We start from the raw sequence: 13844 nt of genomic DNA on the forward strand, positions 1-13844 counted from the left end.
CAAGTTCCTTGTAGGCAGCCAGAAGCACTCTGCCTCCCAGCCCTTTTCCTCTTACCTCACCATGACTTTCCCAACTCTCTTCCACATTACAAACAGCTCCTAAGCAACAGGAGGTTTGCAGAGAATGAGTCACTCTCCTGTGGCTGACAGGCTGAGTGCAGGATGGAGATTAGTGACCTGTCAATGCACAGCCCAGAGCCACTGTGCTTCCAGAAAGCCAGCATGGTCACTGCAGCAAAACTTGAAAAATGAGAAGTGCTTTAGAAGGATACAGTTGTAAGCCATGCCTTATAACTCTCACAGATCGTGTTGGCTTAGAAAGGAGACTGCTCTATGCTAGATGCACAGCTGACATGTCAGAAACCATTTCAGACCAATAAGGTACCTTAAAGTTAATTAAACAATAGTTAAATTAGATTTTATTTAGATGGTAATAGGAAATCATTAGGCTTTGGACTGACAGTAAAAATTTTGGGAACTAACCATGCAAGGTCAGTCAGCTCCCAATGTAAGCAACTGATTCTGACATAACTGGGAGTGTTTCTGGCAGAAAATTTCCTTCTGAATGAGGTTCTACTTTTCTTTCCCCAAACAGAACAATGGAAAAGAGAAAATTTATCTAAAAAAGGACTCAAGAGGTCATCTTGACCACTCCCTTATCTCCAGGGATGACTGACTGGTAATTCAGACCTGATACAGGTTTGTCTGCCTCAGCCTTGTCTGTTCTTTCCCCAGCAGTGTTTGTATCAGACATTTTGAGGCTCATTTAGCACTTTTAACTCATCCAAGCTCCTAAGGCACCAGACAGAGACATTAATCCTTGCAAGCATGCTTTGCAGTACTTAGTGCTAGGGCCCCTACTGAGGGTGCCCAAAGTGTATCTGCAGCACAGGCCCTTCAATCAGGAATCAGCTGAGAGACCACAGCATCCAGAAAAGAAAGAATTGTGACTTGTGAAGAGGAGGAATCTTGGTGCCTGCATGAAAGCCTTAAAATCAAGCTCTTTATTTTATCCATGAAGTCCTAGAGTGGCTGAATGTCCATAGAGAAATTCAATACAGAAATGAATATAAGTAATTTTCCTTGCTAGAGTATGGTAGAAACCACACCTGTTCTGGAGAAGTGTCCATGAAATCATTGGGAAAATACATTTTAACCTGTTCTAGGCCTATTCTCTTTATAACTGGGTTGATTCGATTCCCTAGTCTTAATTAAAACTAACTTGTTAAAAATAATTTAATAATATACTCATAAAAATCTTGACATTTGCAGTCTGTGACCTGCTGTCCATGAATATTTAAATTATTTAACTGAAACAAGTATTATCAGAAAGACAAACTACAGTGTTACTGGGAAAATAGATTTTGAAGTCAGATTCCAGCATTCAAATGGAGGAGAAAATTACAGAACTAGTCCAGCCTAGATGAACAGACCACATTTCCATTTTTTCCATGAGATTTTAAATAAAAACCATCAACATCTTATGAGTAATCCACTGAACAGAAGTTCTCAGAAATTACTTTCAAATGATTTTTAAAAAAAAAAAATTTAGATGATCAGACTTCTCATAGGCAATTCTGAATTGAAAAGTTAAATAAAAAACTGTGAAGTATTGATTCACTTCAAAATCATAGAAGTTACTATCACAAGACTTAGTTATGCTATTTAAGAACCTGAAGTAATTCCACAAATATGTAAGCATGAATATATGTGCATGTATATCTCAAAACCAGTAACCATCAGAGCTCAGGGAGATGTTAGACATTAGATTATTCTCCAATCTAGCAAACAAAACCATAATGATCTAGGATTAGTGGGTTATCAATTTAAATGGTTAACTGAAGGCTAAATTTCAATTTTAAAAACTTGAACATCAACACACTAGTCCCTGCTATAATTCGAAAAACTTGTAATGCCTTAAAAAACTAAACTGTGAAATAATATATCTACACAGCACAATAAATCAGGATTTAATGCATTTTGGCCTTAGTCTGTGTTCCAAGCTGCAGTTCATTTGAAAAAAAAAATCAATTTCTAGCTGAATTAATTTGATTTTTATCAATGGCTGCTAAATGAAATTCAGATGAAGTATATATTTGGTGATTATGCTAATCTCTCCACACACTAAATCCAGGTTATTCAAGTAAATGAAATGTAATCTGTAACTTGCAGAAAAAAACAATTCTGTTAACAATCTCACCTTCTGGATTGTTGCTAATTTTAAAGGTTTTATTTTGCTCATACACTGTTTATATAGTCACTAAACACTAAGAGATTCTCAAATCCGTTAGGAGTTAAAAGAACAGCATTCAGTTTCCAGTAATGAACCAATAATTACCACAGTCTCACCAACATCATCCAACCAAGCAGGGTTAAAGCAAGTTATGTTTTACTTTGTGCTCACACAGGGGAGCAAACATGATGAAAAAATTTGATCCAACTTCTTTTATCAATGGAGCAACTGAATAGTTTCTTACTCCTCTCGTACTCTGCTATAATCTTCTCTGGATAAAGTTGCACCAAATTCACAGTTTCCCTCCAGTCAGTTTCCTGAGGAATCAGGACCTCACAAATATTAGAACAGTTGCAATAATTTTGTTGCATTCACATGCATTCCAGCAGCCACCAGATGTGATGCACCCCTGTGCCTATGTGGATTAATAGCAATACTTCCAGAAGCTTCAAACTAGCATAAAAGAACAGTTTCTAACTGGTTATTGATATCTTGACACCCCATAACCACATTCTATGGCAACTTTCCAGAGAACCTGCAGCTTACTTCCATATAGAACCTTCCTAAACCATACCAGAGCGATAAAGAACCTTCTAACACCATTTGTTAAACATTTTTTCTTATTAAGATTTTGACTAACATTTCATGGGATTCAAGAGATTTGAAGGGCCTGATTGTCTGAAAAGGACTCTTTTTCAGAAGTTTGCAGTACTGCTTTGTACTGGGATTTTTGTTGTTGTTTTGGGGTTGGGGTTTGTTTTTTGTTTGGTTATTTTTTTGGTTGATTTGTTTTGTTTTGAAAGAACTTCAACTGGGCCTTCAATCTTAAACATGCAGAGTTTTACATCTGGGACTAATTACAGACATTATGTTACTCCCTACCTGATGGTTTGTGCAGGTAGTTCAGAGATTTTGCTTGAATTCAGTAATATTACTGTCCTACCATTGTAAAGGAAAAATGGCTCATCTGACACAGGTGTTTTCCTGGTGAGAAATGCCTTGATGAATTGCTTTTAATCTGAAGAACTTTCTAATCATGTAAATTCAGAGCATTCTGTCAGTGAGTAGCTCTGAATCACACATCTTTGGTTTAACTCATACAGAACAAGTGACAGCAACTTCAGCACCCTGTCATCACCTTAAGAAAGCAATTACAGTAAAATATTACTGTTACAACTCCACAGTGTATCAGGCAATGTCCAAGGGGATTTTAATAGTGGGGTACAGCTCCATCTTACCACTTTAGATATCCTCTGGTGCAACTAGAGACAACAGTCGATATCCAAAAGGAAAGAATATTTTCATTTTATTATCATTTGTACGTTAGTTTGCTTAGAAATGAAATGCATCAAAGCAGGACAAATACTCAATCTACTGGCTTATTTATTTATAGAACAAACTCTCACGATATATTATCATACGTCTTCACTTTGTATACATTTCTGCCTTTTTTTGTGGTTAAGGTCCCCCAGGAGTTGTTACTGATACTGAGCCTTATCCCTTCTACTGGTCTAAAACATCAGCACTATTCAGAACTACTCCATTTATTCCCTGCTTTATGATGTTATAATTGTCAGCAAAAAGCAGCCTTTGCAGGCTATGTTATGAACTGTTCCATGCAGAACTAAACCAATAAAGCCTTCATATCCAAAATTGCTACATCCCTCCCCGGTCACCAAAATACCTCCAGCTTACCTCCATTACCATCTTTCAAGACTTGCTAACATGAAATACTTCCAGTTCCTGCCACATTCACCAGCTCTCCTCCAGCCTTTCCCCCTCCAGGGCGCATCAGCACAGTTGGTGTGGTGAGGTCCCACCATCCCTGCACACAGCCAACCACAGCAACAAAAGGCTCCTGAGCTGCTTCTCCTCAGCTGGCAACAGTAACTGGGGCCTCAACTCCACCTTGCTACTGATTTTCCACAGCTTTTAAGGATTTGCATCTATGAGGTCTTTACCGCTCCATCAAGTTTAGCAAAATGGTAAAAAGGCAATCACACAAACTGTATTTCCTTGGAAAGGCTGGCCAAAGCCACTACCATTTAAAAGCCTTGCGTGCATCTCTTTTTAGCCTCTGCTCCTGCCTTTGTTACTCAGTTTTACGCCTTAGTCGTGCCAGTGTGCTCTCCAGTGGAGGACACTGTTCATTTTATGGAGAAGCAGCATAAGACATAAGTAGGCAATCATTCAGCTTCCAAAGAAGGTTGTGGCTTTGCTTTTCTTCTGCATTCAGTCACTCAACTGCCCTGAATGGAATAACAACGTGAAAAGTGTGGGCTGTTTTGAAGGTACAAGTAAAGAATCCACCACAAATGTTTGTATTGATTTCAGTTCAGAAGAAAATTTAAAACACTTGCCTGAAAATCCAGATGTATGGCCACTGAATATGTAGTCCAAACACATTTCCATTTTAAAAAAAAAAATCCTACTGGAAAAGCATGATGGAACAGTTCAATTCTAAATACACCAAGTATTTTGAATCTTCTTATAGAAGTCAATGCCAATTGACTTCCATTTCCACTACAGACTCACACAGTAAAACAGTAGCCAAAGAATATTTATTGGTTAATATGTAGGCAAGTACATACTCTTATGCTCAGTTTGATGACAGGTTTTAAGGATTTAATTTTGAATTAATTTTCTAACACCTCTTTCGAAATCATACACTTGGGGGTACACAGGAAAACATGTAAAGACACCAATGGATTAACATGATTGATGTTTAGTTTCTGTAACTTAGCATTTAACGAGCCACTGATAACTTACTGTCTCCCAACCTTATGCATATCAGTCACTATTGTACTTGCTTCCTTCAGTTTTTAAAATCTTTTAAGCATTTTAAAATCCCTGGGGAAAACAGAAGTGGGTAGCTCATACACAAGAGATCTTTAATTAGAAAGAAAAGAAGGTTGGGGCTTCAGAGTCACTTCTCTTTGTAGCAGCTGAAGATCTGCCTCAGAACTTACACAGCAAACATACCAATCTTCAAGCACTGTTAGGAAGAGCTTTGCAATTTCTTAGGTCAGAGTAATTGGTGTGAGGAAAAAGAGAAGCTGACAGAATGGAAAGAAATAGTGGAGAGAAAAAGAATCCTGAGCAATACCTTACTTGTAACATCATTTCTCCAGTTTCACCCCCCACAAACTCTTCCGTAGAAAACAAAGAGTGAGAACTAGTGACGGTTCACTTCATTCTTACCTGCAGATCCACCCAAAGAGAATTTCTTTAGGACAGCAGTTCAAAGCTAACCCACCTGCAGGCCCACACTGACTCAGTGCCACATCAGACTTCCCAGCCAGGCAAACGTGGAAGCTGAAGGTGGGCAGTTGTGCAACATGTTATATATGCTGTGCTGTGAGATGGGGACTCCTTGACTAAGAAACCTACACATAACTGACACAAACAGGCTCTAGAGGCAGACCAGGACACAAAACCCATAGCAAAAAAAGCTACACAGATGTTTAAGAGCTTGTAATTGGGTAAAGATAAGTAACATGAGCCTTTTGCGACAAGTTAAGAGGTTTACAGAAGAGTAAATTAGCTTAAAAAAATCAATTCATGATTTCCTTTAAATTTCATCTGTTACTGCCTGCTTGAGTTTGTTGTCTAAATTGAACAAATATTTCTGAGTTCTTTATTACAAAGAGTATTGGCTATGACGTCTGCCCCTTATTCAGTGCTTGAGTATTTTACACACTGCATTTTCTCCTGTTACATTCATGATACAGGCAGCCCAAATTTCAACCAACAGTTCATTTATTATTAGGGGAAATCCCTCACCCTCAGGCTTGTATGTTACATTTTTGAACTTGTGAATGTCTACTTCTCAACAAGATCAACCAGAGAGTAAATGTGCTTCTGCAATTAGTTCTTTATAGTGAGATTTACAGTGAGATTCTCAGTATTTCTTCGTTTGTAATCTTTGGAATTACTTAATTCCCATCCAATTAGGCACAAGTTCTGAACAATGAGACACCCTGACTCACAGTACCTAGAATGCAGATAAGCACCTCTTGTTTGTTTAGCTTGTTAGCTGTAGGGACAGGGAGCATCTCCTGCAATATTTGTACATGATCAAGTAGAGCAGAGACTCTGAACTCTACTGTTATACCAAACACTAACAGTTTTAATGTGGATCTGATGTTCCTTTCAAGCAAATATGGAAATTAAAGGAACACCCAAAGCTCTATCTCAGCCACACTAATCCTGTGAAAGCAGTGACTCACCTAGTAATGGCTTTCCATAAACTAGGCAGCTAAAAATGGGTAGGAAGCGTGAAACCATTAACAGTTCCTGTAGTGTAAATTCTCTCACTGCATGTGAAGAAAATCCATGGCAGTAAAAATAAGAGATGAAGGTGTCAGCACCCGTCATGTTTAGATATGCTGTTAATAATTCAAATCTTCCTCCCTTGGAGCGTATGGTTTCAGAATGAATCACTCTATTTCCTTTCTCTAATGAAAACTGAGGTTCTGTTGCTTACTAATCCCATATGTTTTCTTCCCAACTATGAAAAGAGAAGAAGTCAATGTGGCCAGTTGCCTGTGTTGCCAGCACCCTGCCACAGTGGAACCCTCCGGCAGCAGTGTTGTGTATGCTGTCATCTTCCACCCCTCCACACTGCCAGGGAAATGATTGATGGTAAAATTGACAATACACAAAAGAAAAGCCACATAGAGCTGTGCAAAACAGGAAGAGATGGAAGAGAAGGAGTCACTGCACCTTTGGGAGTAGCACTCCTTTCTACCACACAGAGCAGCCCAGTTGCTCTGGGCCTGGCAGGAACAGTGTGCCAAAAGGCTGCCACTGTGATTGCTGCTTTGTACAAGTGCACCATGGTATAATAAAGGTTGAAAACTGAAATTTTAGGACTGGTATCTAAACTTCGCTGCTGAACTAAGATGACATGGTTATACAAAAAGCAAAAAAAAAAACCAAAAACCCAACCAAAAAACCCTAAAGTGGTGCCAGACATAACAAAGTGCACAATTTTCTCATGACACAGAAGACTATAACAGAACATTCTAGAAAAGGTGGGAACAGCATGGTCTCATACTGCGAGCTGGCAATAGCCTCAATACTGTAACTGTTCTTGACATATCGCCTCAGTCACTCAGTGGCAGCTGTCCAATTACTCCTGTCCAATTACTCGCTTGAAATTCTGTTGGCATCCTACTATCAAGAACTCTGAATATCAAATATTCAGCTCAAGGTATCTTATCTTCTCATTTCTAGAGTAACAATACTTTTCATCAAAACCATTTGTTCTATCCAATCCAGTGTTGCTGCATCTACTTCCCATAACTTCTTGGGTTTTGTCTATACTTTGCCAAACTAAACAAGATCTTAAGAGAATAGAAGATAGCAGTGCTTTGCTATTAATAGCTGAATTTTGCACTCATGTTGCTCCATTCCTTCTGGACTACGCACCCACTGAGATCCATTCCTTTATGTAATTCCTTCTTGTCATAGGAATAGATGAGAGATTGCTCTTGCAGTTGCTCTTGCTTTAAAACAAGGAAAAATTTCTAGTTTAAAGTAACACTGTCTAACCAAAAGAAAGGCTTCCGATTTTATTTTTAACTAAGTTAATTTTATTTCATTTGAAGTTGCCTGCGAGCTGGAAGCAACACAAATCTTACATCAGTTTAGCCACTTCTTAGAACAGCAGAGGAGCACACACAAGGCACAGGCAGTATTAATGAGGAGCAAGGGCTGGGAGACCAGGATTTACCTGGGCCTTAATCTCTCTCTCACCCCATCCAGTAATAACACCCCTCCCACAGCATATGGTCCACAGGCAAAGCACTAAATGGGATGTGCTGATGAAGTGCACCCCAGTATTGTTCAGCTCTCCATCAGATTGTCCCTACAGAGGTGACCCACAGATATAAACATTCCTTCCTTACGGTCACTATACAAATCTACTGCCTTTATCAAAATAAACTTCTGGAGACAGAAAGACGAGAGATGCAGGTTGTTTCTTAAAAACTGAAAAGGCAAATGAGAAACTGACCCAAGACAGAGGGCAAGCAGGTGTTGCTAAGAAGCAGTAAACGTTGTTTAGACATGACTGTCAATAAAGGAAACAACCGGCAGGTTTGTGGAGATGCAACTGCTCCAACATTTGGAGCAATAAACCTGAGGGGCAAGCAGCAACACCTACAGATGGCTCTGTGTGGCTGAGTATCTCTCAGTAGATCCAGTGCTTTGTAGTTAGTGCAGGTGAACCTCCTCGTTCAGGTAAAGCACTGGCACAAACCCTTGGGACTTGTCCTTTGTGGTGAGACTCAGGGAAGGATGGGGGTCTAAATGGGAGAACTGAGGTGCAGCTTCTGCTCTGCCACAGAAGCCCAGCACAGCCTTGGACAAAGTCACTTGATCTCAGCTTCCTGAGGCATTTCAAAGGTCCGATTCCCACTGACGTGCCACTGAGAGGGAGATCTTTGAGGATCTGTCTTTGCTGCTCAGCGTTGCTTCCTGTTTCTGTATGACTGTGACACACCGAACGCTGCGGGGGTGAAGAAGGGCCATGGACACCTACAGCAGTGCAGATGATCTTTGCTAACAATAACCTGAACAAAAGTTTTTTTCCAGAGCTTTTCACCCATGAACATCTCCTAGCTCACCATATGGGTTTCTGCCTTTTTTTCTGTGATAAGCTCCATATATTTTTGACCCTAGCAGGACCTACTCAGACTATTAAAGTGACTTTAAGAGTTATTACAGTTACATCAGTCTCTTGTCAGTCTGAGGGGATCTGTTTGCAGTACAAGGTGCATTAGGCTGTAGTCACCAGCACAGAGCACTGCAATAGAGCAGGAATTTAAGACTGCAGCTCCAAGGCTACCTTGACACCACATAAGTGGGGGCTGCAACAGACAGGAAAAAAGTCCCTATTCCCACTAATAACCCTTTAGCTACAACATATAATCTCAAGTACTTAGCAAGCCATCTAACTATCTTTTATCTCCAACAAAAAGCCCCACTCCTTCCTATTCCCCTCTTTTGTTTGAACTTACTATTTTCTCCAGGTATTTTTTTACCTTGTCATAATCCATTAAATTCATATGCTTTGATCTTTCCATAGGAAATTTATTTTCTCTCTTCAAAGATCTTTTCTAGTCAGAAGGTATGTTCCCCAGTACACAGACTCTGTTCCATTCAGATGTCACAGCAAAATGCTTTTTTTTCCTGCCTTTTTTTCTTTTTTTTTTTTTAATTTTATGAACACTTAAGAAATCGAATTTCAAATTAGAACCAAGCCAGGCAAGTTTATTCCTGATGACACAAGATGTGGCCTCTGATGAAAAATCTAAAAGACACACATTGTGCACACACTGCTGGAGCAAATTCACTCCACCAGAAGGTTTTGTGAGGCGAAGTAATTACAGGAAAGCAAAGATATTCAAAGGTCAGTCATAGATCAAAGGTGAGGAAAGGCAAAACAAGGAGCAGGGCAGAGATGATTATGATTTACCACAGTAACACCCTTTACATGTATCTCACTGGACCAGAACATCTTTCCTTATCCCAGTGTCATGTTATTAAAATGTGTTGCTCCCCTATTTCGCTCACCACTTCTCTGGTACTCAATATCATGTGTATCACAAACACCAGCACACTTGCAGGGCGGAAAATGAACTGCAGAAGCCACCACCCCGAAGCCACGTTCCCAGCCAAACAGTGGGTAAGGATTCTTGTAGGCTGGGTTTTATCCCAGCACTTTGGGAGAACAAACATTCAGGAAGAGGACCAGAGTCCTAACATCTTTCAAAACCTTGATTTCTGGAGCATTGCGATGGAGACACAATCCCACACTAACTCAGTTCTGCGAGATACTTTTGAAGGACATCAGCAAAGGGAAGACATTCATTAAAGCTCTGAGACAATCATTAGCACACAGGAGAACTACATAAATCATTTTTACTCATCTATGCTACTCAGCATAAACCAGGATGCTCTACTCTCTTAATTCCCATTGGCAGTTGTTCGTTCTGAGGGAAAATAATCCATAAAATATATTCTATACGGCTATATTTGCCTTAGTTTTCCAAGAAGATTTTAATTCTTCTTTGGTTCATTTGTCAGTGTTCATATTGTGTAAATCTGCACAGTGCTGAGGTTGCCAGTATTCCAAGAATCAATTTGCTTTACTTACATGTATATTACAGACTGGGGACAAGAAGGAAAGAGAAAGATGCTGGATGCATCCTCTTCTACCTAGTACAATATTATACAGCCTGTGACCTTCTTCTTTTATGAACAGGGCCAGTTCCTGTGCAGTCAGTAGCCACCCACTGTCCTTCTATGAAATATATTCTCAATTTCTCTGATGCTGTAGACACAGAATAATTGTTCCTGGTTTGTTGCAATTAAACTTGCTACAAATGATACCTCCACATAGAGAGGATGAGCACCAGCAGCACATCCTGTGCAAAGCAAAGTACTCCTGACAAGAAACAAGTACTCTTCAAAGACAGATACCCAAACTGGGACAAGAGCCAATCCAGTGGACTGCAGATGAGGCCCCAAAAACAAGATGTTGAATTCCAGCATTTAAATTTGTCAAGCAACTTCTCCATTTTAGATATTCTAAACAATAAACAAAACAAATTGCCTATCCCAAAACAACCCATCTAAGGCACACACATAGAAAAACAACCAGCCTCTCAGGGCTTTATTTCTAAAGACAGAACAAAACACTGAATTGTCAAACAGAACATGCTTGAAATCATAATGCTCATATGTAAAATAGCTCTTGCACAGTATCATGGAAACTTCTAAATTGCGCTTTCTTTACATTTACACAAAGCAACTGTCATAAACATCAGCAATTTGAAAACAACATCTGCATGCTCCTGGGCAGAGGTTTTGTTCCTATGCTGAACACCTTCTCACCTAAAATCTCACACTTCTTGTGGAGTGTTAACATCTTCTCTCCTAATCCTTGTCAGGTCAACTTGTCTTTTTGATCTCTGAGCTACACATCCTGAGCCTTTATCTGGACATGCCCAAGAGCAAGTGCTGTGTAAAATCTGTTGTCCTTGGAAATACAAAATAAACCACATTCTGGAAAAGCAAAGGCTTCTCAAGAAGATCCCTGCTTTGGTTATATACAGTACCTGTAATATATAATTAAAGAAGTTTGGAGAGAAATAAAGCTTTGCTTAAAATTTCAAGTCTCCATTCTGAGACAGAATTGTGCTGTTAGGCCTGATGAAAGGTCACACCATCTCCCACATGCCTTGTACAAATGCTGAGGCACCTATGATGCTCTCATTTGAGATGTGAGGTTAAAGTAAAAGAAGTCTTGTCCATCATGACAATTCTCAGTTTTCTGTGCTGCTCCCCAGAAAAGGATTTACCAGGTTGGAGCTTGGAAGAACAGAAAATGCAAAGGCTTTTCAGAAATTCGAATGTTCCATAAGAAAGAGTCAAGGCCCTCACCTCAATTCCTCACATATTCTAAATTAATTTTCTTCTGACCCCAGCCTACATCCAGTCTGTTCTGTGATGAAAGAATGAGCAGAGTTTGCCTAGTTTATTCCCTCAAAGAATAACCAAGAAGAATAAATGCAGATTATTCTACTTTGACCAAATTAAAGGAAACTGTAGCTCAGAGCAGAGGGATTCCCTTTGTTTACCTGACAACACAAAGGAATTACTGCAATCCTGTCTCCTGTCACCACTGACAGGCTGTTGGATATGCTTCTGTTGCTACTCCCAAAATGCATGCTACCAACCCAGCAGAAATTCAAAGGAAGGCCATTTCCACAGGCTGGGAGCTGTCATTGATGCTTGCTGGTTGATGAATCTATAATCAACCTGTAATCAAGCCACCTCAGGAAGGGAAAAGTCTCAAATACAGACAGACAAGTCCCATTCAGCAGGGAAGTGGCAGGAGAAGGCAGGTTTTGAGACAGACCATCTGCAGGGACCCGTGACACAACAGAGAAGGGTGTTCAGCGTGTGAGTCACCGCCCAAGGCACCTGGCCACGGGGATTCTCTGTGTCTGTGCTGTCAAGAGACTGAAAGCTGCCTTGGAGTAGCAGCCTGCAAGAATAAACACCTAGATTTGTCTCCTCCATATACTCATCAAGCTGCTACCTCCTCTCTGTTACTCACAATACTTCCCCATGCCTTCCAAATAAGAAGAGATTCTCATTTTGCAGCCTAAATCCTAGATGATAATTTTTTTAAAGAGAGGATGCAATCTTTATGAAGTACCTTCCCTTGTCATTTACACGCAAAATCCCATCAGCAACCTGCACAATCAATTTCAAAGCAAAACAAAGATAACAGAAATAAACGTAAGCCATTGAGAAAAGTCCTTCCCAGTAGATGAGTTTTACAAATGGTTACATGTATCCAAACAGTGAAGCACACATACTCTGCTCCGCTTTGAGGAAACAGCTGCCTTTGCTGTAAATAGACAAGAAGTACTAGAACAGACCCAGAGACAAGCACCACCACCAAAGTACAAAAACAAAAAAGAAAAAAAGAAAAAAAAGAAAGAAAGAAAAAAAAAAAAGGTGACGTTTTAAATTAAATGAACATTTGGCTAGTCACTATTTAGGTTTTGTTGAATGTTTAATATTTTGCAATATTTGGGGATTTTTCATGTTCACTCAGCAAAGTAAGTAATGCTTAATTCATTGGGAGTTACCTTCTGAACTACTCTTTGCTACTTTTTTGAACGTTTCCCTTCACGTTATGCAATGCTACTGCAGCATCTCAGAGTGAAAGTACCTTGCACAGAATGATTTAGCTCTGAGCTGAGCCTGATCCAGAGTCAGTAGCCATGTTGCCTCTGAGGACTTTGGATTTAACTTCCTACACAGATAGGACCCCTCTGGACCCCTGTCCCCTTGCTACATAGCACTTAATCTTCTAAGGGACTTAAGTACTAGCACTCATTCAGTGCAACCAAATGTATGATTTCTGGAGTTCTTTCACTTGATACAAGACCTACAGATTCCTCCAAGACTACAGCAAGTTACTCAGAAATCCTGGTACCCCTTGTTCACCGGCAGCACACAGGAACAAGGGTATTCTAGAGAGGAACTCTGCTCTGTGGGTTTCTTGTTTCCTTCTCCAAGGTGCAGGCCCTCTCTTGATTCTTAGACACAAACATTCTGAGTTGTTCTTTCTTCTGCCCAAATATATAGTGTTTGACTCTAACTGTTATGTTTTTCTCTAAGTGCCTCCTTTCTGCATGATGAGTTTCACCATCCAGGCTGCTCATGAAAGAGGAAGGGCTGGGAGAGGCAGATCAGGATTGAACAGGCTTTATTTCTAAAGCTGTGGTGGTGAAGGAGCTCTTGAGCAAACAGCTGCCTGGGAGTCAGCAACAAAAAAAATACCAACTTGCATAGTGCATAACTGGCTTTGCCAGGTGGGGGTTAAACAAGAAAAGCACCTGTCAGCTGTGATTTCTGTTAGGAGATCATCCTAATGCTAAGACATCTCGGTCTGCACAGAACTTAATCAAATCTGCTCATTCTCCCCTAGAGTCAAGTGCATAAAACTGATTGTCACTACAAGGGCAATGAACATGCTGATGGAAAGGTCTTTGCTTTAACGCTGCTGCTGCTGAAGCCACGT

At 40.0% G+C, this 13844-nt stretch overlaps 1 protein-coding gene and 1 long non-coding RNA gene across 3 annotated transcripts in view; one reads left to right on the forward strand and one right to left on the reverse strand.

Moving 5' to 3' along the window:
* LOC121671296 overlaps nucleotides 1-7074 on the forward strand; it is a 50518-nt gene extending 43444 nt beyond the window's left edge. Inside the window, exon 4 of the long non-coding RNA XR_006018469.1 lies at nucleotides 6754-7074. This is a non-coding gene — a long non-coding RNA (uncharacterized LOC121671296). The remainder of the gene's footprint in view (nucleotides 1-6753) is intronic.
* The window catches only part of LOC121671295 (vesicle-associated membrane protein 2-like), a 51788-nt gene that overhangs the window by 29057 nt on the left and 8887 nt on the right, over nucleotides 1-13844 (reverse strand). The window lies entirely within an intron of this gene.

Source organism: Corvus kubaryi, unplaced genomic scaffold (assembly GCF_017639235.1).
Source record: "Corvus kubaryi isolate FWS band 111438036 unplaced genomic scaffold, C.kubaryi_AGA036_p1.0 37397, whole genome shotgun sequence".
Classification (NCBI taxonomy): domain Eukaryota; kingdom Metazoa; phylum Chordata; class Aves; order Passeriformes; family Corvidae; genus Corvus; species Corvus kubaryi.